Raw genomic sequence first — 27069 nt, forward strand, 5'->3', positions numbered from 1 at the left:
AAAGATTGTTCAAAAGAGGTGTCGGTCCCACTACCATCTTCTATGATTAGTGCTAGTGGATCTATTCTAGCTTGGGCTACTCTCTCCTCTGTAGACACTAAGCTGACTTGATCTCCTTGTGATCTTTGGTCTCTTTGGAGGTTTCTCCCTGATCTTAAATACGCTAATTCCTTAACACACTACTATCAATCCAAACCTTTTACCTTAAAATTTCACTCTGTCGTTCCTTACTCTGGCTATTTCAGCTCTTCTGGTGGGTGATTGATTGCACGTCCGATTGGTCTTGAATTGATGGGCCTTGTTGCTCGCTATCTGTACAAAACTTTTGCAAATTTTTGTCAATAGTGATTCTCACTTTAGTAACATTCAATATTGATTAGTAAGAACATGCAAGTACTTCCCATCCGAAGTTTGTATTGGAAGGGTTGGTTCCATGTATATGTTCTTCTCACTGAATTGACTAGTAAAATGTGTTGTTAGAGTTAAGTGGAACACTCTGACATGCTTAATTTAATCAAATAGGCTCTAAATCTGGCCCTTAGACTTTATACATGAAAATAGCAATATTTCTTCTCTAGATGTTCTCTACCATGCATGTAACTCTCAAAAGCTTTCAAAATGAAAACTCGACCACTTTTGTGCAAGTTATAATTAGATGCAGTCTGATTCTGGCTCAATTTTTTTTCTTTTGCACTTACTGACCCAAATATGCTCCAAAATGAATGCAATCTTGGCTATTGGTTTCTAAGGTCCCTTAGAATGCTAGGATATGCCCAAGTTTAGCTTTTGAAGTCAATAGGGTCAATAAGACATCATAAGTGTATAAAGTGTTTTTGACCAGAATGAAGAGGTTTGTGCTTATAGTAGTGTGCTCATACCCCTTGTGTAGTCTAAAGTTCAAAAAATGTTCAATATCATCAAAACCACATTATAAGCGTATAATGTCCTTTTGACCCAATTAAAAAGAATCTTGCTCCAAAGGTAGTCCAATACTTAGGGACTTCACAGATATTCTCTGACTTGGGTTTGGAATCAAGTTTGTTCAAGTTGTGGCCAAAATGGGTGTGTAGAATGTTTGGATTGTTTCCTGGTCCTTTCAAGCTCAGATTTTGGTCCAAATGCAATAAAATTTAAGCTATGGACTCCCTCCATGATCTAGGTTACTTGGGAATACACATTTGTATAATTTGAGTCTAATCTGGGCCAAAACACATCATACACGTATAATGTCTTTTTGACCAGTTTGAACTTAAATTTCTGCCCATTATTCTCCTTAATGTGTACACAAAGCATATGTGCTCAAAATCAGGTTTTGATACCAATGTTTCACCATTTCACCACTTTTCTTTGTTTTTGGCTAGAATTTGCAAAATTCCCTCCAAATGTCAGGTTGGCTGACCAAATGGTGTGAAATCTTGCAATCAAGCTTATAGCTACCTTCCAAGTGCTTTAGTGATGACAAACATGTAGGTTACTGCCCAAATCTAAGCTGGAGACATTATACGCGTATAATGTCTATCATCTCAGATTTCAGATCTGTTTCTATCTTAAGTTCCCCTATTTATCAGCAACATGTACATGTGTTTACAACAAAATTTAAAGCTCAAAAGTGCTCACAAACAAAGTATTTTGCTTTTTTCCGTCACAACCACTCCATCTTTTGGCTTTTGGTCCCCAAATCTATGCCAAAAGTTCCCACTCAAGGTGTTCCTAGGGTATAAAGACTCTTTTGAACAGTCTAGTACAATTAGTTTCCATAGTTTTGGTCTCTTTTTAGCCTTGGAGACTTTATAAGTGTATAAAGTCTAACCTTGCAGAATTGAGATTTTTATGTGCAAAGCCCTCTCAAATGTCTTCTTAAGCTCTTAGCAACCCTCAATCATGCAGAACATTTTTGTGAACTTTGTTTTTGCACTGTTTCAACTAAGAATCATTCTCTTTTCAAGGTTTCAATGATGCAAACAATCAACTCAAGCAAACCTTCATTGATGGACATCTCTAGATCAAGATCAAATCATCTACCTAAAGATACTCCTAAACATGAAAAATGGGATTTTGCATTTGTGAGTAGATAAGCACTTAACTGACACACACGGACTAGCTAATGCCTTTATCACCTCATCAACCACTCAAACTCCAAAACCGATACAATTCTAAACTAAAACCATCAACACAGGTGACCAAGGCAAGACACACGCTTCCTAGCACCTCTCTATAGGTCCTAACTAAACTAAGATAAAAAAGAATACTCTGGCACACCAGAGAAACTCTCACCTCATAGGATTAGTCTAAGGTCACCTACCTAGGGCTTCGATCCCGGGCAGCGGTGGCAATGTTGGCGGATACGCGCGAGCGGATGCTAGCATAGCAAGAATAGAACTAACAACTCTATGTTGGCCTAGGACGAAGCTTAACTCGTAGGCACGTGGAAACAAGAAGATAGGTATTAAGCACCTTCTCGACCTTCTAAGAAAATCTCTAATCGAGGAAATCAAATCTAAGCGTTCTTATGCACTAGTGAAAGCAATCCAACCTACGATGATCATGCTATCCGAAACTAGGCCAAATGCATTCGAAATGTCACAAAACTCACAGGATACACTCTCCTTGTCACAAGATCAATACCCTATGGACTATGACTTGGTATCCGACCTCTAATTACCTCTTGTGACAATCGCGTATAAAGACAGGCATCAAAATACAGGTTACCATTTTTCATTGCACATGGTCCTAGCGCGTAGCTCTACTCTCCTTGAACCCATATGTACAAAGAACTCACCAAACGAATACACGATTTGCAAGAAAACTCTCCCAGAAGCTTGTAGGAGCTCGCTTCAGGACGTCGTTGGAATCACACACTCTTGGCGTTGGATGGAAGCCCTCGCTATTGCTAACAAGTTGGCGGTGTTGCTTTTGCAATAGACCTTCCGTAGAGCATGTAGGGAAGAGAAGAAATCATACACACTCTCTCTCACTCTCTCTCTCTCTCTCTCTCTCTCTCTCTCAGACACAACGGGCAATGAAGCACAAAATTGATTACTTCAAAAGTTAGGCTTAGGGTTACTGAATTTAGCTTATATACAATTCCTGCCTAGAGGCTTGTTCCCACAAAGTTTAATGGATGCTCAAATATTACAAAAAATATCATTCCGCTTCAAAAATAATGATACAACAAATTAGGGAAACTTCTTCTGTGTTTCGCCGTCAACATCGTCCCACAAATCAAAGCATTTTTCAAAAATTCCCTCCTTAAAAATTTTGACCCAGCTAAATCCAACTTGCATAACTCTGACAAAGTAGAATCTGACTGGCCAATACTAGGCTACAAGCTCTTGGTACCTCTGAATCAAACTCCGATGTCTCCATGTACTTGGTCCATCATCCTGTATACTTGCAAAATGTTGCTCCTGGTTTTGACCATAAAAGTCAAGTTGTTTCTTGCCAATATGCTGTACCATAGCTTGCTGAGAAGCACCACCTCCAATAATGCTATGCTTTGGAATTCCTTTTGACTCACTCAACTCTGCTTGAGGCCAATCCAAATGAGGTGGTCTCCCCTGAAACTTCTCTAATCTCAACTTATTCCACTGGCTTTTCAACTCTAGTCCCAAAGACATCAACAATAATGAATGTTCCTTGGCCCAGATCTTGTACAATTTTATAGGGACCTTTATACCTCAGAGTAAGGTTGCCTAGGTGTGGTCCTAATCTGGAATTGTAAAGCATCACCCAATCCTCAACTTGAAAAACTTTAAATTTGACATTCATGATTACCCAAGCTTTCATCCTTCTTTGAATTACCTCAGTAATATAGGAGCTCTTCAAGAGGAGTGAAAGCATTGGACTCTAGAGGATCTGAATTCAGACATTCAAGTGGAGCAATTGAAGCACAAGTTGCAAAGACTTGCAACAAGAAAAGATGATAAGAATTGGTTTGATGTATTAATTAACTCTCCATTACAGCTGTCATTAGATCAGTTGTTATGCATGGTTCCAGCTTTTAAGGAGAGGTTGTTGAATAGATTGTTACCAAAAAAATATCCAATTCAGATAGACCAACCATAAGTTCGCACCATTGATCCAACAGATATGGATTTTGTAGTCTTTGTTATAAAGGTGGTGTCTTAGGGCACTTTGTTTGAGGAGGTATTGTTGGATGGTGGATCTAGAGTAACTATTCTAACTGAGCCAGTATATCAAAAAATGCAACTAGGTGAGTTGGAACCAACACCATCCAGGTCCAGATGATGGCAGATCAAAGAAGGGTTCAACCCTTAGGAATCTTGAGGCAACATACTATTAAAATTATATGCATAAATTTTCAAGTGAACTTTGTGGTGCTCAAAATGGATCAAGGAAGTGCTTCATATGATGTTATTGGGGAGACCTTGGTTTAGAGCAGCTAAAGTTAAACAGGATTGGGGTGATAACTTGGTTGTTTTGAGGAAAACGTAAACAAGTAATAGCCATTCCTATGAAGGGAAGGAAAAATATATCTGTCAAAGAGAGATCATTGTATGCTCAAACCATTAACTTGGCTGAGGAGATTGAAGATGATGAAGAAGAAGCATTTTTGCACGCTAATCCAACCATTGTACCTGTATTTGAAGTAGATATTGAAGGAATTTTGCAGAAGGGGGATGCCTTGGAGGAACCAGATTTAAATTTGGTTCTAGGGCATCAAATGCAGGGATCCGAGTTGGTGCAGATGGTGGATCAGAATATGGCCTCAAGCTCTAAGGAAGTTTTGCAGCAAGAAGAAAAGGAGGCAAGATATTTGGCTGAGAAGATATACAACAAGAGGTTTGGAGGATCAACTAGAGTTAAGCAGGTTGAGCTCAAAGAGTTGAATTTGGGCACTGAAGAAGACCCTAAGATGGTGAAAGTTAGCATTCATGTTGATGGACAGTTTTTGCAAGATCTATTTTAGCTATTGAGAGAATATAAAGATGTGTTTGCTTGGGATTACTTTGATGTAAAAGGGATAGATCTTGGACTGCACCAGCATCATATCAACCTTAAAGAGGATGTTATTCCAATTGTGCAGCAAAGGTACAGAATGAATCCTAATTTTTCACAATAGGTCAAGCAGGAAGTTGACAAATTATTGGCTATGGGTTCCATTAAACCAATTTATGAGGTTACATGGTTCTCACCTATTATTGTGGTTCCAAAGAAGAATAACAAAGTCAGAGTGTGTGTAGATGGTTTTTCATAATACAATCAGATTAAGGTTGCTAAGGAGGATCAGCCCAAAATATCATTTATTACTAAATGGGGAGCATATGTTTCCACAATTATGAATTTTGGTCTAAAAAATGAACCACCATCATTAAATTTTACAGCTTATAAAACATTTGAGGCTTATTTGCTGGATTTTATGAGAGTTTTTGTGGATGACTTCTCACTGATTGGTGAAAGGGATTTGCATCTCCATCATCTTAAGGTGTGTTTTGAAAGGTGTTGAGTGTTCAAAATGTGTATGAATCTTATAAGAGTGTTATTTTTGTTAAAAGTGGATTTCTTTTGGGCCATGTGGTTTCCCAAGATGGGATGTCCATTGATGAGAAGAAGATTGAAGTTATTAAAGTAGCTAAAGCTCCAAAAAATGTGAAGGAGGTTAGCAGGTTTGTTGGACAGGCTAAATGGCATGCTAGATACATCAGCATTTAGTAGATGTATGTATGCCTCTTACACACTTGACAAAGAAGCACGTTCCTTTTGTTTGGGATGAACCACATGATAAATCATTCCAAATACTAAAGAAAATATTTTCAGTAGCACCTATATTACAGCCACCAGATTGGACATTGCCTTTTCATGTTTTTGTGGATACATCAAATATTGCTATTGGTGATGTTCTTATGCAAGAGAAAGTCCGAGGATGTTTCATACATGTCTATTATGCTAGTAGAGTATTAACACCAGTTGAGAGGAATTATGTTGTTATTGAAAGAGAAGCTTTGGGGATGGTGTATGCATTAAACAAGTTCATGCACTACTTGTTAAGAAATAGACTGGTCTTTCATGTAGATCACCAAGCTCTATTGTATCTGATCAAGAAGCCATTGTTAATTGGGAGATTAGCCAGATGGATGTTGTTGTTGCAGGAGTTTGATTTTGTGATTGTGCACACACTAGGTAAAGAGCATGCAATTGCTAACTATTTAAGTAGGTTGGACAATGGAGAAACACCAATGAGTATAAATGATGATCTCCCTGATGCTCAATTGTTTGAGGTTCAGAATGAAATTTTTGAGTCATGGTATGATCAAATGCTGATTTACTTGACAAATGGTACTATGCCAGCAAGCTTTACAACTGATTAGAGGAGGAGGTTTTCTTTAAAGAGTAGACCATTTTTGGTGATAGCAGGTGCTTTATACAGAAAAGGGATTGATCAGGTAATCAAAAGATGCATGCCTGAATTTGAACAAAAGGCTGCCTTGCAAGAAGCTCATTCGGGAGCAGTAGGAGGGGATTTCGTGATATTAATGGGAAAAAGGTGTTGCATGCTGGATTATGGTGGCCTATAGTGTTGAAAGTATCTAATACCTTTTTGCTCCTTCCAATCAATTGGTCCCTTTGCTTTGGACCTAGTAGCTGCCATTACATTAGCATCCTGATTATCAACACCTCATTACACTCACCTGCCCACTCATCACAATGCTCCCTAATTAGCTGCTCCTGAATTTCTTGGATTTGCACTTGTGGCTCTTGGTGATCAAATACATCAATAATGATCACATTTACTTGAACTTGTGCTTGATTCTGTTGTTGATGAGGTGGCATTGCTCGCTGATTGTCCTGATTATAAGGCACTACAATCATACCTCTTTCTTCTCTATGCTTACCCATAAAGCACAATTCAGACCAACCCAATGATCCGGTGCACCACAATAAACACATGGCATCACCCCTGGTGGTCTTCTCTAATTATTGTCTTGGTTTCTCCAAGGTCTTGGAGGTCTCTAAAATGGTGGTCTACCTCTAAATGGAGCCTCTTGATTAGTTTCAACATCATTTCTACCTCTACCTGCATTAGTACTAGGTCTACCCCTGTTAGTGGAATTATACCAACATTGTGTTGTATTATGACCTTCTCTTTCACAAATATGACAATACCGCTTCTCCTTTGGAGGTACCACAACATACCCAATCTTCTTTAATTGGGTAATAAAATCCTCTTCTTTATTCTTCTTATCCTTCTTCTTATTAGCACTATGCTTCTTCTTCTTCTTCTTCCTTTTTGTGCTTTCAGCCTCACTATTCGATGATACATCAGAATCCCTATCTTCATTATATTTAGAGTCGGCATCTGACTCACCTTTTGAATCTGAGATACTCTTACTTTTGATTTTTGTTTTGGTCATACCAAGCCTTTTTTCAACTCTTGCTGTAGCTGTAACCAAATTGTTGAAACCACCTGCGATGTCAATGATGGCTATATAATTCTTCAATCCCTTTGTCAAACCTTTCAAGAAATATCCTGCTAACATTTTATTTGTGGGCCTTTCATTACCTTGTAACGTGTTCACCAAAATTCTGAAATTTTGAGCATAATCTTCCACCAACATATTGCCTTGCCTGCTGTCTCTAATTTTCTTCAATATACCTATTGGAGTTTTCTCCTTTCAAAACCTCTGTAGAACTGCATTTATGAGTACATCATAAGTTGCAAAATGTGCCATGCCATACTAGCTAAACCAGCTCATGGATGTACCGTCCAATGGAGTTCCAATGTTGTTGCAAACTGTTGAAGCATTATAGGATCACCATACATGGCCTGATATCCACTTGCTTTCCATTTGGTCTCAAACTGTGCCACATGATGACAATGTGCATCCTCACTAGACTTACCTCTAAATTTTGATGCCTTAACCTTAGCGTTAAAAGGTGGTTGAGCTATAGGGGGAGGCTAAGGTACTCTCCTAGTTCTTTGCCTGAGTGGGTCAAAGTGGAGTCTTCTCCTACTTCTTACAGATCCTGCTGTCAAGAGTAGAGCTCCAACCAATTGCATCACATGCCTGCCCTCTGGTGCTCCTGAACTCTCCCCTACCTGAACTTCTGGCTGCACTTCAGAGACATTTGTTTCTCCTACTTCCTCTATGGTTGTATCATATTGAAAGGGATCAATATTTCGCTGATCCCTATTGTAATAGACTCGAGATACCCTTCTAGGTCTCTCTAACATACATCATCATTCAGTGTGACCCTTAAACCGACTTTGAATGTTGACTCACAAGATAATCAGACACAGCAGCCCCAAGAATTATAGCAGGATCGCCAAATGTGTTGGGATTCATCAACACATGTAACTCACACTAAAAAATGCTATCAGGCACCATCTCATGATCAAACTCAACATAGAAACACTCCTACTCTCATGTAAAACTCAGGAACAGAATCAGAGTAAGTAGAAACACACATGAGAAAGATTTGACAGTAGAGAGAGAATCATTTGGGCAACTCAAAGTTTCCTATTTCTCACCAAAACAGAGGTACAACTTCGACTCTCTCATAGAACCATGCAAAGAGTCCAGTCCTCTCTATCTAACTAGCCTTCCTGAATACAGGTAGGTTATATCCCCACAAGTCTTGGCACACATGCTAACTATAATTATCCTATTCAGCAAGATCTGACTAACCAACAAAAGCGACTAAATAATATCCGACTGAGCAACATAACAGACTCAGTAATATCCGACTAAGCATTATCAAGTCAACATGCAGCTTGATGATCAACAAGTTTTCTATGACCATTACTATGATGCTAAGGATGAATTAGAAGAGGAAACTCTTATGACAAAAGAATTTGACTCAAAGAAAGAGCACATAAGAGCAAAGGTGCTAATGTGAGAAGGACATAAAAATACTTGGATTTTTTCAATCAACGTCGTAGATGACAAGAGAGATACCATAAAGAAATGAGAGACTAGACTACTAAGAAACAAATTTATATAAGAGATTAACAAAAACACACGAGGGTTAATGTTGATGATTGTAGTGAGGACAAGCTAACATGTAGATTTTCCATCTCAAAGAGAGAAAGAAACTTGAGACAATGGATTGAAACAAAATGTGTGAGATCCCCAACCCACCAATACCAAAATTGGGATGGGATCCTTGACAGGTCTCTAGGCCTAATAAAAATCAAAGCCTCTAAAGAAAAATCCAAGGAATAGACCTTTACCATTGATAATGGCTTGGGTCTATAGCCCTAGAAGAAGACCTAGTCCTGTCTCGCAATGGAAACAAGACAACATATTAAAAATCCAAAACTATTTCGGCCCTATACCTTCCACAATTTGGGCTAAGGTATCCTCAACCAACGCTTTTTCCCCCCTAACAAATGTGAGGACACAGCCGCCGCTGGTGGACTCCTCTTCCAAGTAAAGAAGTTTTCTAAACGTTTTTAGTACGCAGGGATGGATAGTTACCTGACTAATCAGGTCCACCCGTCCATGATTGACAACCTTAGTCAATCCCCACTTACGACCCCGCACTCACACATGATTCTTTTGTTTTCTAATTACTATCACATTGTTTTAACATTTAAAATAATGGTTTCTTTTGACTTTCTGTCATAGTAATTCCTTCAATCAAGTATTAAAGACAGCATTGAAAAGCATTCTTTTAGCAAACAGACATCTTTAAACTTAAGACAGGGTACTGTCAATCAAAAATATTGACCATAATAACCATGAAACGAGTAACTCTTCTTGGCTCAAGAGCACCTAAGGGTGAAAAAACGGCACCCATTCCTTGTTCACAATCTGGGGTGGATAAACCCCCACCCAAGGTTCGGGGTGCCCATACACCAAACCAGTTGCCCATACAACCGAGCGGCTCCCCTAGGATAAAAACGATATCCTAACTTATGTAGAAACATCAAGACATGACACGCAGTAGAAACTCATCGTTCATGGGGGTTACCGACTTATCCGTGGCTGGAAAGCCATCATTATTCATCAAAATATACCAAGGAGTCAGAGGTGTCTTGAGACAAGCTGTCTTACGGATGATCAATCATATCTTTCCTAATTCAACCAGCCTTAATCCAAACAATTATTTCCTACTTTATAAACAAATGCACATTGGTGTCTTGGAAGATGCCTTCCATTTTAAATCCAGTTTAACCTTTCCTAATTCCTTACTCCTCTTTTTCATATGCAATGTTAATACTTAAGAAAAACTTGAATTATTTAAACTTAATTATAACAAAGACCCACTTGGGACTGATCAGGCATTTGTTATAGCACCGGGCCTTGAATGCTCTCGTCAATAGGCCTACTACTAGGCCCGGCCTCGTCGTTGTGCGACACTCTAGTTCTTAGCTTTCACCCTCATCATTAGATGTAGGATTTGCTCGGGTCCTTTTAGATGTCATAACTTCTTATCCTTTTAAAAAAGGACGTCTAATCATAAGGTAAATTATCCAAAATCTAGACTTAACCTTGGTATTCATTCTTAACCCAATCAAGGTTCAATTTGTAGTCTTAATTGATAAATTCTTGACCTAGTAATTTCTTATTTGCCTATATAGGTAAGATAACTTTTTTTCAAAGCTTTCTTAAGGGTTTTTTAAGTTCTCCTAATTTTCTATATCTTTTTTCTAATTTCCTCATTGAATTTTAAGCTTGGAATCTTCTTATTTTGAGATTAATATTTTATTTATTTATTTTGTTTTAAAGATTTCATCTCATCAACTTTATATCATCGGTTTACACTTATTGTAGTTTTCCTAAAAACTTTGACTGCAGCGTCTATTTATTTTAATTAATATTTAGCTAAAAATAGGCTTTTGGTCAATTATAATTTTCTAACTAACTAATTAAATATGATATAATTATCACAAGTAAATAATTATATTTATGACCTCTCGTAATTATCTTTTAATTTTCCAGCTTAATTTACTAGTTTTTCCCTTTTATTTTTAGCTAGAATTGGTATAGTTTGACTTTGATAAATATCCATATTAATTTTTTAACCTTAAGATAATTATCAATGCTTCTTTATTATGTAATCTATCTTTAATAAATAGAATCTAGTTATCTAACATGATTTACTAATTTCCCCCTTTAATTTTGATCTAGAATTAGTATAATTTGACTTAGATAAATATCTATATTAAATTTTCAATCTTAAGATAATTATCACAACTTATTTTTCATGTAATCTAACTTTGATAAATAGCATCTAGTTATCTAACATGATTTACTAATTTTTCCCTTAAATTTCCAATTAGAATCAGTACAATTTGACTTAGATAAATATCTATATTAATTTTCTAACGTTAATTTAATTATCACAACTTTTTTATCATGTAATCTAAGTTTGATAAATTGCATGTAATTTTTTAACATGATTTACTAATTTCTTGCTTTAATTTTCAGCTAGAATTAGTATAATTTGACTTAGATAAATATCTATATTACCTTTCTAATCTTAAGATAATTATCATAGTTTATTTATCATGTAATCTAACTCTGATAATTAGCACCAAATTATCTAACATGATTTCTTAATTTCCTCATTCAATTCATGCTAAAAAACAAACAATTTTAGCCTTATTAATTAGCTAAAATAATTATTTGTTCATGGACTAATTATCTCGACTTTCCAATAGTGATTTCTGCTATGATAATTAGTATATAATTATCTAAGTGATTTAGCTAATTTACCCCTTTAATTTAAGCTTAAAATAGATAATTTTAGTCTAATTAATGAGCTACACTAATTTTCTATGCATGGCCTAATTATCCCAAATTTCTAATGCTATTTTTCATTTCTGTTATTTACTATGTAAATATATAAACTAATTAACTAATTTTCCTTCTCAATTTATAGTCAAAATCCAACAATATTAGCCTAATTAAGTAGCTAAACAAATTTTCATTGCATGGCCTAATTATCTCAACTTTCTAACAGTGATTTCTAGCTATGATAATTACGGTATAATTATCTAAGTGATTTAGCTATTTCCTCCTTCAATTTATGCTTAAAATTAATAATTTTAGCCTAACTAATTAGCTAAACTATAATCCTATGTATGACCTAAACTTTCTAATTGTAATTTCTAGCTTTGATAATTATTGTATAATTATCTAAGTGATTTAGCTAATTTCCTGCTTCAATTTATGCTTAAAAATAGATAATTTTAGCCTAATCAATTAGGTAAAATAATTTCCTCTACATGAACTAATAATCCTGGCTTTTGAATAGTGATTTCTAGCTCTGGTAATTATTATATAATTATCTAAATGATTTAGCTAATTTTCCCCTTCATTTTATGCTTATAAAGCAGACAATTTTAGCCTAATTAATTAGTTAAATTAATTTTTTGTGCATAGCCTAATTATCTCGACTTCTTAACGATGATTTCTAGCTTTGATAATTACTATATAATTATCTAAGTGATTTAGCTAATTTCTCCCTTTAATTTATGATTAAAACTAAACAATTTTAGTCTAATTAAATAGCTAAAATATATTTTTGTACATGTCTTAATTACCCTGGCTTGCTAACAAGGTTTACTAGCTCTTATAATTATTATATAATTATTTAAGTGTGTTAACTAATTTTTTCTTCATTTTATATTGAAAAATAGTTAGTTTTTGCTTAATTAATTAGGTTTATTAGTCAAAAATTAAGATCTAATTTCCCTGACTGTGAGACATCATAACCAAGCTCTAAAAATTATACTATAATTATTTAGGCTTAAAAACTATAAATCAACCTAAAATTAATCATTTTCAGCTTAATAAGTAGTAATTAATTAATTAGATTACTGATCAAGATTAACCAATTAGTGATAGGGAATGCTTAGTATTCTTAATATATGCTTAATTAGGAAAATTAGTCAAAACTTAAGCTATTTTCTTAATTAACTAAAATTAAACTAATTACTTCGATTAATTACAAAGAGTTTTTGCTCTCTAAGTAATTTCTGTGAGGTGTTCTCTTATTCGCAAGAGAAATCTACCAGGACTTCAAGTCTGTGTTCAATTGTGAAAAGGGAGGATCTTTTTATAGCTTTTTAGGGCTCATAGGCTATTTCTGGCAGTTCCTTGGACTTCAAGGCAGCCCCCAGCTTCCCCCTAGTGCCACCTGCTGCTAAATCAGACCTAAGTAAGTTCATTACTGCTCCACACACCCCGTTGATGCAACAAATCGACCCTGCTATTTTTTTGACCCTTTTCATGATTAATTTTGAAAATATCTGTAAATATCTAGGGATTTTATGATAAAAGTCTTTTACAACAATGATACCAAAACCGTACAATTTAATTAATTAATTTAATCAATAGTATAAACTTCCAGGGGCCAAAACTGTATCAGTTTTTATCAAAATTCAGTTCTAAAAATTTCTAACCATAGTAAAGTCATGATTACGGTTCCAAAAATACCAATATTTGCCACGGTCGGACAATTCTACATTGCTTTTTCAATAATCATATCAGTTTGATTAAGCTTTATACAATCTTTAAGGTTTCAGAAACTGGAAACCTTACAAATGAAAAGCTCAAAAGACAAATAAACCAGAGGAAAGAGAATCTACCATGAAAAAAACAGAGAGAAAAGCTAAATATCAAAAATTGAGAAGGACCTTGAAAGAGGTATGGACCATTGAAATCAAAACAAAAAGCAATAAAGGCAGTGAGACTATGAATGTTCCATCACACTATAAGAAGTATACACCGTAGGATAGAAGAATCATCATGAGACAACCTAGGGAATCAAGAAAATATTATGAAGGACTAGAGGATGCCAAGCAGATTGACTAAGCATAATCAAGGAAGGAGCCAAAACCTGCATGTATTTCTACAAACTTGTCTTAGAAAGAAGAAGAAATTCTCATCAAGACTTTAAAGGAATATAGGGATGTCTCTGCATGGTCATACAAAGATCTCAAGGGGGTGGATCCTAACATTTTTCAACATACAATACCCATGAGAGATGATGCCAAACTAAGAAAACAAAGACCGTATACGTATAATGAACCCTTTGATAAAAAGATCAAAGAAGAGATTGAAAAGCTCAAGAAAGTAAAATTTATCTATGGGATCGAACACACAAATTGGGTATCCCTAATTGTGGTGGTACCAAAGAGAAATGAGAAGCTTAGGGTATGCGTCAACCTTAAAAAGGTCAATGTAGCAACCATAGGAGACATTTATCCTCTATCTATCATCAATCACGTCCTAGAAAGAGTGGCTGGAAAGAAAGACTACGGCTTCTTATATAGATTCTAAGGCTATAACCAAATGTCCATCGATCCAAAAGATTAGCATAGAATGGCTTTTGCCAGGGAGTGGGGCATATTTGCACATATAGAGTCATGCCTTTTGTGTTAACAAATGGCCAACAACATTCCAAAGGCTCATGAGTCACACTTTCAAGGAGTATTCACGGAACTTCTTAGAAGTTTACATGGATGACCAATGTGTATACACATTCAAATGAGCGGACCACTTAGAGTATCTCAAGATAGTCTTTGAGAAGTGTTGTCTATATAGGATTTGTTTAAATTTTAAAAAATATGTATTCATGGTTAGGCAGGGCAAAATTCTCGGACAAACAGTCTCCAAAAATGGGATTTCTACTAATATAGAGAAAATAAAGGTCATTGTGAAAAAATTCCTAGACTTATCAGTATCAAGGAAGTTCAAGATTTTAAAAGACATTGGGGATCTTATCAAAGGTCCAAATCCATTGATGGCTTGATCACATAACTTTCCTAGACTGAAGAATGCAAAGAGTCTTTTCAAAAGCTTAAGCAAGCTCTATCTTCAGCCCCAATCTTGAAAATTTTTGATTGAAATAAAATTTTCCATGTGCATGTTGATGCTTCTAATTTTTCTATTGGTAGCATGTTAATATAGCTAGGAGAGGGAACCATGGATTTTCCTATCTCTTATGCTAGTAGGCAATTGAAATTACACACACACACACCCACACACACACACACACACACACACACACACACACACACACACACAGAGAGAGAGAGAGAGAGAGAGAGAGAGAGAGAGAGAGAGAGAGACTCTGAATGATTTATGCTATCAAAATTTTTAGACATTACTTATTGGCAAATAAGTTTGTGTTCTTTGTGGATCACTAGGCCCTGTAATACATGTAGAATAGTGAGATGGTTCATCATCTTACTAGAGTTTGACTTTACACTGGTTATTAAGAAGGACACCGTACATCAGAGAGCTGATCACTTATTAATGATCACCTTGGGGGAACCGCTCAAAGGAGCGGATGATGATTTGTTAGATGCTTATTTGTTCATCATAGAGATGATACCACGATGGTTATAGGACCTAGTCACTTTGATGACTATAGCACAAGTAGACTCACAGATTTCAATTTCCATAACATTAAATTTAATTGAGCAATCCACTATATATTAGTTGTTAGCAAGGAGATTGTATCAAAAAAGCAAAGATGGAATTCTAATCTTGTGCATAAGCCCTAAAGAACAAGCCAACTGCCTAAATCAAGCACATATGACTCTAAGTAGGATCCATTTTGCTATAGACCAAATTTTGAGAAGACTTACCTGGTTACAGGTTTACTTGCTAACTATGAAAAGGGATGTTCACTCTTATATAGAAGTAAGAACAATGCTCCTAATGCAAAAAGAGGGCAGCTATTCCTTATGCTACATTATTCGTATTATATCCATTGTACCAAAATGGAGCAAATATTTGATGAACTACTTGAAAAATTAACAATTTCTTGGAGAAATGAGCAAACACTACCAAAGGGAAATCAAATTAAAAACAATGAATCATACTATGATTGGACAATAATTGTACCAACAAGGGAAGGATCGACAACTAAGACTATTATACCAATTGAGAGGCCGAAGTGCAAAACAGACCGGGTGGCCTCTACACCAAGACTATGCACGATGGCCTCATCATGGGAGTTACACAATAGGGGCGCCACCTAGCAAGATATGCGGCTAGGACGCATACATATACACAATCAAACATGCCTTGGAAAACAACTTCAAGATCCACGCCCAAGTGTGGGATGGGGTGGTTGGAAAACAAGATGAGAGGAATGGTGAGTGAGTGAGAATGGGCTTGCTACTCGTGCATGTAGTAAGGAAGATAATGAGGTAAGGGAAACGTGCAAGTATTCTCACCTTCTCATACTAGAGGTGGCAAATTCGCACACCTTAACATGAAAGTAGCAAGATGATAGGAATATGAGAGTCAGAGAGAGAGAGAGAGAGGAGAGAGGAGTGTGTGTGTGTGTGTGTGTGTGTATGGTGGTGAATCAGCACACCTCAGCATAAACAAAATGGAAAGAACAAGAATAAACCATACTCACAATGAAGTGTATCCCAAACGACACAAAGTATGGCACCAAGATGGAGTGTGTTAATTGCTTGCAAAAGATGAATACAATAGGTAGCATAGGGCAAGAAGATGAGAAGGGGGACAAGACCGTAGGATGCATAATGGAGGGATGGGAGTTGATGGCGAGGAATATCATAAGTGTAGCCATCATTCTTCTTTTTGAAATCGTGCCTTCAATCCTTCATTTCAAATTTTGTGCATGGTGATGGTGATGGTGATGGTGTTGTGATTATGTGATTAGGGTTCATGCTACTAACATGTAGCAAAAGGGTGTGTATGTGTAGGTGTGTGGGTATGGGATAGTGTGCATATGTGGTAGTGTGTGTGTGTGTGTGTGTAGTGTCCGTTTACAAAAGAGAAGGCCCGCTTTTATAGGCCAAGAGAGTGATTAGGGAAGAGATTATGAGAAAAAGGAGTTATTACAAAGTAACCTCAGTTAGAGGCATTCCCCCAATGAGAGAGCTCCGTGTGCCCTGCTTATTGACCAATTGCCTCCTAATCTCCTTCATTATGGCAAGTTTGTCTCCATCCATAGCTTGAGTCCAAGAGATTACTTACATTATTTGAGAGAATCTTGATAAAATAAGAGAAAATACAGCAATAATGGAGAGAAACCTATAAGAAATTGTGTGCGTGGAGCTGGATAATCATGACTTCTTTTCATTTGAATAGATAGGTTCCACCATTTTGGCCATATCTCCTAAATCGTAGCTTCAAAAGTTATAAAAAGAATAGTGGTATAATGATCAGCTTCATTCCTACAACTTTTTTGTTGAAATATGTTTCCAATGCGAAATGAAAAAAATAGAGAAAAATCCCACAAAAATATGTGTCCGTCTTTTTCCTTCCAAAAGTCTTCCAGGTGGTCCCCTCTTGACTCCATGTGCAAGCCTTGTGTCCACAAGTGAATTATGCTTGTATTTGATAATATTTTGTTGACTTGAAATCCATAATGCATAAGATTCTCCTCCCTTTCACTATTGACTTTTACTCTTCACCTGTAGTGACCGTCATGTAGAATTAACATCCAATGAATTTTTTGTTTTCATAGGGTTTTGTCCTACCTCTCCTTATTTTCGAGATCCAAATCTGTCAAAACCATATCTATGTACATAATATACATAGATTATTTTTGTGATTTTCATGCATTAGGTCCCTCCTCCTCCGCGAAGCCTTGAAGCCTTGCCATCAAATGCATACCAAGAGAGAGGTGGTCCAAAATTTGAAAAGCGTCCCTCATTAGCCCTCCCCCTGAAGCTAGAGGCATTCATTCCTCTAGTCCATACTTGAGTTAGACTACAACAAAGGAGTCGATATCTAATTTCCTTTTGAACTAGCCATTGCTTGTGGCCATTAGTAGGGAGATCTTTGGGACATTCACCTGTTTTCAAGAAAAGCAATCTGTCTGAAAATTCTCCTGAGCTAGAGCATCAATGATCAACAACTCAAATTGCCTTTGAGTAAATGGGAAGCCTATGGTTTCCAAAACATTGTGCCAATATCCTCCAAGATCCCAAGTAAAGAATATGATAATTACCTCTGCAATGACCTAACAACAATAAGATTTCATGTTTCATGTAAAAAAGGATAGGATTGTAACCACCATAAGTGAAAGGATAATTAAGTACTTTAGCTCCATTTAAGACAATACTTAGGACCAAGAGTCCTCCATCTAAGGCTTTCTTGTTTATGTGGCAAGTTCCAATTGTCTTTAGAACCTAGCTTTCCACTACATGTGAAGCTAGCAAAAGAGTCATTGTTCTCTTGGGTGTTGTCAAAATGGTCCATCGCCTTACCTGAAATTGGTAATAAACTACCAACCTTGCAGCTCAAAGAAAAGCTTGATACATGCTGTACCAAAGTGCATAGCATATACAAAAGATAGGCTGCAATCCACTGGTTGAAAAACACTTCATCTTGACTATATGCATGCAAGAACATCCTACCATCTTTCTCACATTGGGATCCATTTTCTGTGACTCTTATGACCACCCCTTGCTCTAAGGTTTCTTTAAAGGTTTTCTTAAATGCATATAACACAGTATGATCAAACACAATCTCTACATCTAGGCTACCAATCTACTTAGGATGGACTCCAAATATCTCACTCCTTGGTAACAACCATTTGAGTTTGGTCTGCATTTCTTTCTCTGATTGGTGTAGTGCTAAAGACTTCATGCTTTCTTCTTGCAACGGTATATCTGGTGGATCCACCTTGTTGTGATCAGTGAGAATGAGACCCATGATTTCAAGAGAGTTGTCACTATCATTTGTTGTGGTAGATTCCTCCTCCTCTGATGTTGTAGTAGAACTGCTAGAGAGTGCACTAGTCTCTAGGTCCATCCCTTATTGCTTACCAGTCTTTGTGTTGTATAGAATGTCCTTGCCCTTTGTACCTTGTATCTTGACAATTCTTGTGTCTAAATATTGATTTTCTCTCATGGCCATGAGCCATGGCATCTCTTAGATAATTGGATAGCCCTCCCTCCTAGGGACCTTTGAGTCCTGCATAGAAACATCATTCACAAGATCACAAGATTCTATAGACTCACAAATTGTGAAATCTAAAATGCCAATTTTTCATCGTGGCTTAGACTTTCTCTTGATTGACTCCCCCTTGGCCTTTATCTTTTCTTCCTTTTCTAAAGATTCCTTAGACTTAAAGTGCTTAACTCCCATGGTGTCTACCTCTTCAGCATTGGTCTTACCCTCCTCTACTCCCTTGATGTGTTTCTCCACTTTCATCTTGTCAAGATTTATGATACTCACTACCTGGTTGCCAGCTAGTCGTGGTGGTAAATGTGGAATGAGGGTATGTGGTGGTGGTTGTGGTTGCACAGGTTGCTGTAATATTTTCACAGGTGGTGCTTGTTGTGGTGGCATTGCTCTTGGTGGTGAGAGTTGTCTTTGTCTTGCTCCTCTGTTGAAATTTTATCTCCTTGGGTGTGGGCAGTAACACATACCATGGACGTCTTCTCCAAAATTGTAGCAATGGTATTCCTGGTTTTGCCTTTGTTGTCCTCTTCTTTGCTCTTGATTGCAATTGTGTGCATGCCCTTGTTGCACCAAATGCACAGATAGATTCTCAAGCTGAGTAATGATGCAACTCAACAAGTCTTGCTGCTCTTCTGATGTCTCTTGTGATTAAGTTCTCTAAGCGATTGTTGGAGTTACTAAGGTTAGTTGGACTGAGCTTGATTCCTCTAACTCTTTGACTCTTGCTTGCATGTGCAGCTTCTTGTATTTAAGGCGGGTTACTTCCACTGCCAACTCATACATTGCAAGGAATCTCCTCTTCAACTTCTCTTTTAGCGGCGATCACAGGCCAACAATGAAACGGTTCTTCTTCACAAAATTAGGCACTTGTTCACCTTCCTCCAGTGAGGCAACCGATTGCTCCCACAAATCCACAAACGTGGATTCGTAAGTGGCATACTCTAGCACACCTCTCTACTTTAACTCTGTTAGCAGCTTCCATAACTTTTTTGAGATTGTGCCTCCACCAAACCTCTTTACAAAGGCAGCACGTAGTAAGTCCCATGCATCCTTGGTACCTTGGGGCAAAGAGTTGTACCAAGACTTGGCCTCTACTTTCATTAGTAGAGGAAAGATTCGTACCCACACAAGCAATGTCAAACTTATCCAAAAAATCGGTAGTGATGTCTTCTCCCTTCTTGCCACTAAATGTGGGAAAAGAGACACTTGCCATGGTAATAGATCAATGAGCAGCCAATTATAAACCTTTTTTTTTCCGAAATGTCTTACTAATTCATAAATATTTATACATGGGTGGAAAACTTGTCCAGGAGCTAAGAAGAGTGCAAGGCTAGAATAGAATAAATATGCCTACATCAAAAGAGTGGTAGTAATCAAGAATGGGCAAGATGATGGGACGTGGGGATTTAAGGATTTCGCCAAGCATCTCTGATCCAAACAGGAAAACAATCTTTTGTTGGTAGAATATCTTCCTATCAATGTGCATGTTTACATGCATGTGTTGCAAGAAACAAAAAGGAAAGGCTTCTGGCCTATTGTTATTATCCATGTTGGGTGTAGGCAAGGCTTTGACCACTAGAGTTGCATACCTTAAGTGTTGACAAGGTGACACCTTCACCACAGGCCTCTACCTCTTATTGAAGTCCAAATAATCCTCCATATTGGGTTCAAAACAGACTGAACGAGAAGAGTCTAACTCAATTGGCTTTCCATTTTGCATGCGGCAGCGACGCGTGGGTGGTCGTACTTCACTTGATGTCTCTAGGCCTAGAGAGATCATAGTCCCGGTTGCTTCCACCAAATAATTTAGGCTTTGTGGCTTGGAATTTGTGGTTGATGTAGTTGACAACTCTTCTCTAACCGTTGGAGAGAAAACACTTGGTGCTACACAAAAAGTGATTGATATGAGAGTGCTGATGCGGTTCTCAAAAGCAAAACTCACCCTTCTTCCTTCACCTCCTCTATCAGCACTCATTGACAAAATGCTTTGGTTGACAATAGTGATGACATTTCATAGCCCTCCCGCTTGATGCTCTTGATTTGTGATTAGCATGAGCAATGTGAGATAGGGAGCTTACCTCTTGGATATCGGCGATTCTACAACCTGGTAGTAGCACTTCGATGAAGGCCTTGAGTGCTTCTATACTCTCCTCTTCTTCAGCCCTCCAATTTAAAAAATCTTGTAGCCACTCATCCATGATTGATGACATGCATTGCTACTCTTCGTTGACTAAAGGTCTTTGCAAAGCCCTCCTCAATGGGGGACACCAAATGAGAGGTGGAAGTTTAAAACAGACCAGGTGGCCTCTACACCAAGATTATTATGCACAATGGCCTCATCATGGGAGGTACACAATAGGGGAACCACCTAGAAAGATATGTGGCTAGGACGCATACATATACACAATCAACCATGCCACGAAAAAAATTTCAAGATCCACGCCAAAGTGTGGGATGGGGTGGTCAGAAAACAAGATGAGTGGAATGGTGAGTGAGTGGGAATGGGCTTGCTACTTGTGCATGCAATAAGGAAGATAATGAGGTAAGCGAAACATGCAAGTATGCTCACTTCTCATACCAGAGGTGGCGAATCCGCACACCTTAAGATGCAAGTAGCAAGATGATAGGAATATGAGAGGGAGAGGAAGAGTGTGTGTATTGTGTAAAATCCGCACACCTCAATAGAAGCAATATGGAAAGAAACAAGCATAAACCATACTCACAATGAAGTATATGCCAAACGACACAAGATATGACACCAAGATGGAGTGTGTTGATTGCTTGCAAAAGATGAATACAATAGGTAGCATAGGGCAAGAAGATGAGAAGGGTACAATACCGTAGGATTCATAATGGAGGGATGGGAGTGGATGGTGAGGAATATCATGAGTGTAGCCCCGCAATTCTTCTTCTTGGAATCATGTCTTTAATCCTTCATTACAAGTGTGTGGAGATATGGTGCTCATTTTGTGAATGGTGATGGTGATGGTGATGGTTTTGTGATTATGTGATTAGGGTTCATGCTACTAGCATGTAGCACAAGGGTGTGTATGTGTAGGTGTGTGGGTATGGGATATTGTGCATATGGGGTAGTGTGTGTGTGTGTGTAGTGTCTGTTTACAAAAGAGAAGGATTGCTTTTATAGACCAAGAGAGTGATTAGGGAAGAGATTATGAGAAAAAAGAGTTAAGTTACAAAGTAACCTCAGTTAGAGGCATTCCCCCAATGAGAGATCTCCACGTGCCCCGCTTATTGACGAATTGCCTCCTTATCGCCTCATCATGGTAAGCTTTGTCTGCATGCCACCTTTCATAGCTTGAGTCCAAGAGGTTTCTTATATAGTGAAGGATGCCACTTACTGCTATACTGCTCCACCTGCTTGTTGGCTTAATGGGGAAGATAATGTTGCAAAGCTTGAGAGGGAAATAGATCCTCTCTGGAGAGCTTAATGGAGAAGGAGCAAGAAACCTGTTGAGGAAAGAAAGAGGGATGATCTAGCAGAAGGATATGCTGCAAATCTTCAACTTTAGCTAGAGGTGTTTAGTGAGTCCCATGGAGACATGGAGAACTTCAGCTTAAGGAGAGTGTAGCCCTCAAGAATGCAGTAAGCTTGAGGAGGGAAAGGAGATTCAAACTTTTGTTGCAGAGCTTTTGGGAGGGAAAACTGAAAGGAAGGAAAGAGAAGCAACTTGCAAGGATAAGTGAAGAGAAGTGAGAGATGGTACATTAGAGAGAGAAGGACGGAATGATCAACACATTTTGGAGGGACCCCCTTTTAGGAGAGAGGGGGGGAGAAACTGGCAGCCACTAGAGAGAGAAAGGATTGGATTTTGCTCAACTATTTTTGTACTTGACTCTATGTATTGTTTGAGATATTATTTTTTCAATGCAACAACAAGCAACATATGGAGATTGTGGGTTTTTCCCATGTCCCACAAGGGTTTTTTCACCCACAGTCATGGTACGTTGATTTGGGATGATGTTTCATATCTCAATCGAGGATCAATCTATATGTTGTTCAATTATGGGAAAAATGTTGTGTTTGTCATGTCATTATCTTGTTAATGTTGTTCTTATTGGGATTTAGGGTAATGAAAGCAAATGCCTGCTCAATAATCATCATGTATGTGTGTGTGTGTGTGCATGTCTGTATGTGTGGTGGGGTCTCTCTTAATGCTCTAGATTTGTATCTCTCTCTCTCTCTCTCTCTCTCTCTCTCTCTCTCTCTCTCTCTCTCTCTCTCTCTCTCTCTCTCCTGCAGATCTCTGTTGAAACCCTAAAGCTCAAGCCTCCATCTCTGCGCGTCTCCCCCTGGGCAAGGGCGGCCCTATGGGGGGGCGCTATTGCTTCAGCACTGCCCAACCCCAAGCGCATCCACTACCCCTGCACATCCGTGGTTGTCGAGCCCGCTACTGCCCTGCGCATCTGTTGTCCCGCCACTAGCTCACCACTGTCTGCTGTCGATGCTATCCCGCCACTGTCTGTTGTCGAGCCAGCCACACTGGCCAGCCCCTCTCCAATATCTGACCCTGCCACCACTGTCAAGCCTCTCTACACCTCGCAGCGGCCTTGTCTTGCCCCTAGCCTTTGAACCCAATCTCCCACTTATTTTTATTTTTTTGCAAACCCTATCTTCATACAGTGAAAGGGCCTGTTCCCTTGAATGGCTTCTCGTGCTTCATCCCGAAGCAAGCCCACTTTTGCGGGGATCATTACGACACCCCCTAAAACGGACAGTACTATTCGCCTTCAGCATGAAGTTGAAAGGCTCCGCAAGGAGAACGACGAGCTGAAACAAAAGCTCGTCGCCATCGAGACCCGACTAACCACAGTGGAGCACCACCAGAAGGAAGAAATGGCACACATGCAAACCAAGTTTGACAAAACAAAGGAAGAAGTGGAGACCACCCTTACAAAGGCGGTCAAAAATCAAGTACAAGAAGCCATTGATGCTTGGCATACAAGAGATGGCGTTGATCTTGAGGGGGAGTGTTGAGATGTCAAGCTCAACATGTACAACTCCTGAATGACTATCACCAATAGTCATCATCATTGATGTGCTTTGGTGGATACGCATATCTTTGCTAGTGATACTATAACTTGACTACATCGAGCTGGTCTACCTACCGAAGTGATGGCACACTTATCTACTCACCTCACTCACTAGCGGTTCATACTAGACGGTTGTACTAGCTCCCCTTTTATGTCATACTTTCCCTTATGTTTTGTAGACCTCTTATCTTGAGTTTGTGAAGAAGAAGAAGTATAGTCTTTTGCCTCCATCTTTGTGTGTGTGTGTGTGTGTGTGTGTGTGTGTGTGTGTGCGCGCGCACTTGCAAGAGATAAAGCTCTCTCCTTGTCTATCTCTTGACATGAACCTCCCTTTACAACTCTTCCAAAAGTAGAAGATCTACAACATACCCTACTCCTAGATCTTCTCTTTTGCATGGATTTGATTTCCTCAATGGCTTCCCTGCTCCTCCTTCCCCATTTAGGTCTCTAGAGTGGATTTACTTTCCTCAATAGATTCTTTGCACCTTCTTCCCCATATAGCCAACTTGTAGATGGAGGGGCATAACAATGGCATTGACCGTCTTTGTATACCTTTTAACCTTGCTCTTTATTTATGCAATTGAGACTATGACTAGGAGTGTTATTGACTCTATTTCTTTTAGTAATGTACAAGATAGAAGTGGTTGTTAGGTTACTATGCACTAAAAATGATTGATGTTGTGGTGACAATGCAGCCAAGCTGAAGAGGTGCATACAGGGTCTCAAGGAGACACATAGCTTCTTGAGCACACCATTGGAAGGGAAGAATCATGGAGTTCAAGCTAACCCAGGATGGTAAGAAGGTGCAACATGTGTATATAGCTTCACAACAATTGAAGCTAGGGACAACATTTACTCCAACGAGCTTACCTGCAAGTTGTAATTCTACTTCTCTATAAATCTTTTAGGATTGCCTATTTTCTATTTTCACCTCATAAATTGATTCTAATGTGTGCATGATATTTGTTGCTTGTTCATTCTTGCAGATGGTTTTCAGTGGGAGTCAATAGAATCATTCACATGACCTTTGAAGCCATCCACGTGGAACTTGACAAACTACTCTATGTTGGTTGTCCATCCTTTGAGCTTGCCTCATGGGACATATTTTTTTATAGCCATACTTATGTCATGCTTAGGATAAATGGGTACGGTATATATCTCTTATTTGCTCACCAAGCTTGCAAAGTTTGGAATGGCCCATGACAAACAACACATTGATTTTTGGACAATAAAGGTGGATTTGCATGTAGCCATGAAGTGCACCTATGAATCCACAAAGAAATGGTACCATGGTTTATGTATCTTCATGTGTTTGTGTTTATCGTTTGATTGTAGTGTCCATAAGATGCCAACAATGTGGATTTGCAAAGGGGATAGTGTGTGAGCCACTTTCTTGCAGCAAGTGTGGGATGGGAGATCGAGGTGGTCAACCACCAAAGAGATAACATTAAGTGCTATGTAATTGGGAAGACATTGGTGTTCAAATACCATATTGCAAAGAAAAGCCCATCAATTGTCTTCCCCTATTATAGAAGATGAAAATAAACTATGGGAGAATATGAGACACTCAACTCTAATGTTGTTGCTAGGGAAACTGTTGACCTTCAAATATGTCTCCATGATGATGCGCTGTATTACATCTCTATGAATAACAATTGGAACCTTCGCCATATTTGCAAGTATCTCAATCTAAGATCTATACTTCTTTGTTGTCACTGACAAGGTTGTCTGGTCTAGAAAAAAAGAGCTTTCTTTGTGAAGACATTGCATTCCCGTGATGTATTACTATAAAATCTGTAACTGGTACAAATTTTGCTCTTATTCATAAATATGGTGTTTGGAATCTCATCTTTAAGAATATTTGTTTATTTTTTGTCAAGTTTTCGATCGAAATGTTCAGTCTCGAGGTCTTTTGCTGTTTTGTCACTTGTTTTATTTAAAATCTATGACTTTCAATTAATTTTAAGGAATTTTTAAAAGTTTTTAAATTGAATTTGGAACTGTAAGTCACTTTTTAGGTTTTTAAAGTTCATTTCTTCCTTTCACAAACCTCTAGCTCTAAGCTCTCTTGGCATCTTCCTCGCAAATGAGCCCATGGCAATGTTGTGTGATGCACTCCTCGCACAACTAGAAAATGTTGGCTTTGCAGATTGAGCACATGACCTTGAGAGTGTGTTCAAGGGATCTATCAACATGCAAGCCACTACTAACCTGCATGTGATGTCCTTTTAAAACTTTCTTGGTTACATGGAGCAGCACATGGAAGAATATGCCATAGTGGTTGCTAGTGGATTTCCTAAAACACCTCTACCCGATTGACAAAAACTTTCGTTTTCACCAATTGAGGTTTGTCAAAGGGCTCACCAAACAAGAGCACATATAGAGGATGAGGATGAACTGATAGACATGGGCATGGGGTGTATAGGCACCCAATTCATAGCTTGGGACATGGTTCTTGTTTTACTTGTGCTCAAGGGGGGCATGGAGAAGGGAGAATCAAAGGAAAAGGCAAGCAAGAAACCCCACTTGTAACCATTGTGGAGGAATCAAATGATGCTATCAAAGAGGTTAATGAGCAGATGGAAGCATCCACCATAACCCTTATCCTCTTACAAGAACCTAGCTCCATGGAGGAGGAAGATTGTATGATAGAGGGAGATGAAGTGTTGGAGGAAGTCACTGACCTCCAATTGCTCACTTTGCATGAAATGGTCCCGGGACCTCAAAATATGTAAGTGTAGCACGTGAGTTCACCCAAAGGGGTGTTATATATCAAAGAGTTACAAAATTAAATGTACAAGAGGGTTTTAAAAATATAAAACTAGAAAAAAAGTTATAGGTTTATGAAGAAAGAGGGTTCCTTTAAGTCATGGTGACATGTGTGTGTGTAGAGGGGTTTTATAAATACCTCTTAGATGCACGTGCTACAGGTATTTTTGTTACCATACACATGTGGTAGTGATGTGTGTGAACACACTTAGGACCATCGCGGAATTTTTCCCTTACTAGAAGGTTTTCTTCCCTGTGCATTATATATACGCCCATCACTCTAGGGCTATCTATCTTTCCATTGCACACTAAGTAATACACTCTTTGTTGTGTTTCTTGAGCTCCCTTCATCTTCTTCAAGCTGTGTGTGTTT

This window comes from Adiantum capillus-veneris, chromosome 7, assembly GCF_014529385.1.
Source record: "Adiantum capillus-veneris isolate H3 chromosome 7, ASM1452938v2, whole genome shotgun sequence".
Lineage (NCBI taxonomy): Eukaryota > Viridiplantae > Streptophyta > Polypodiopsida > Polypodiales > Pteridaceae > Adiantum > Adiantum capillus-veneris.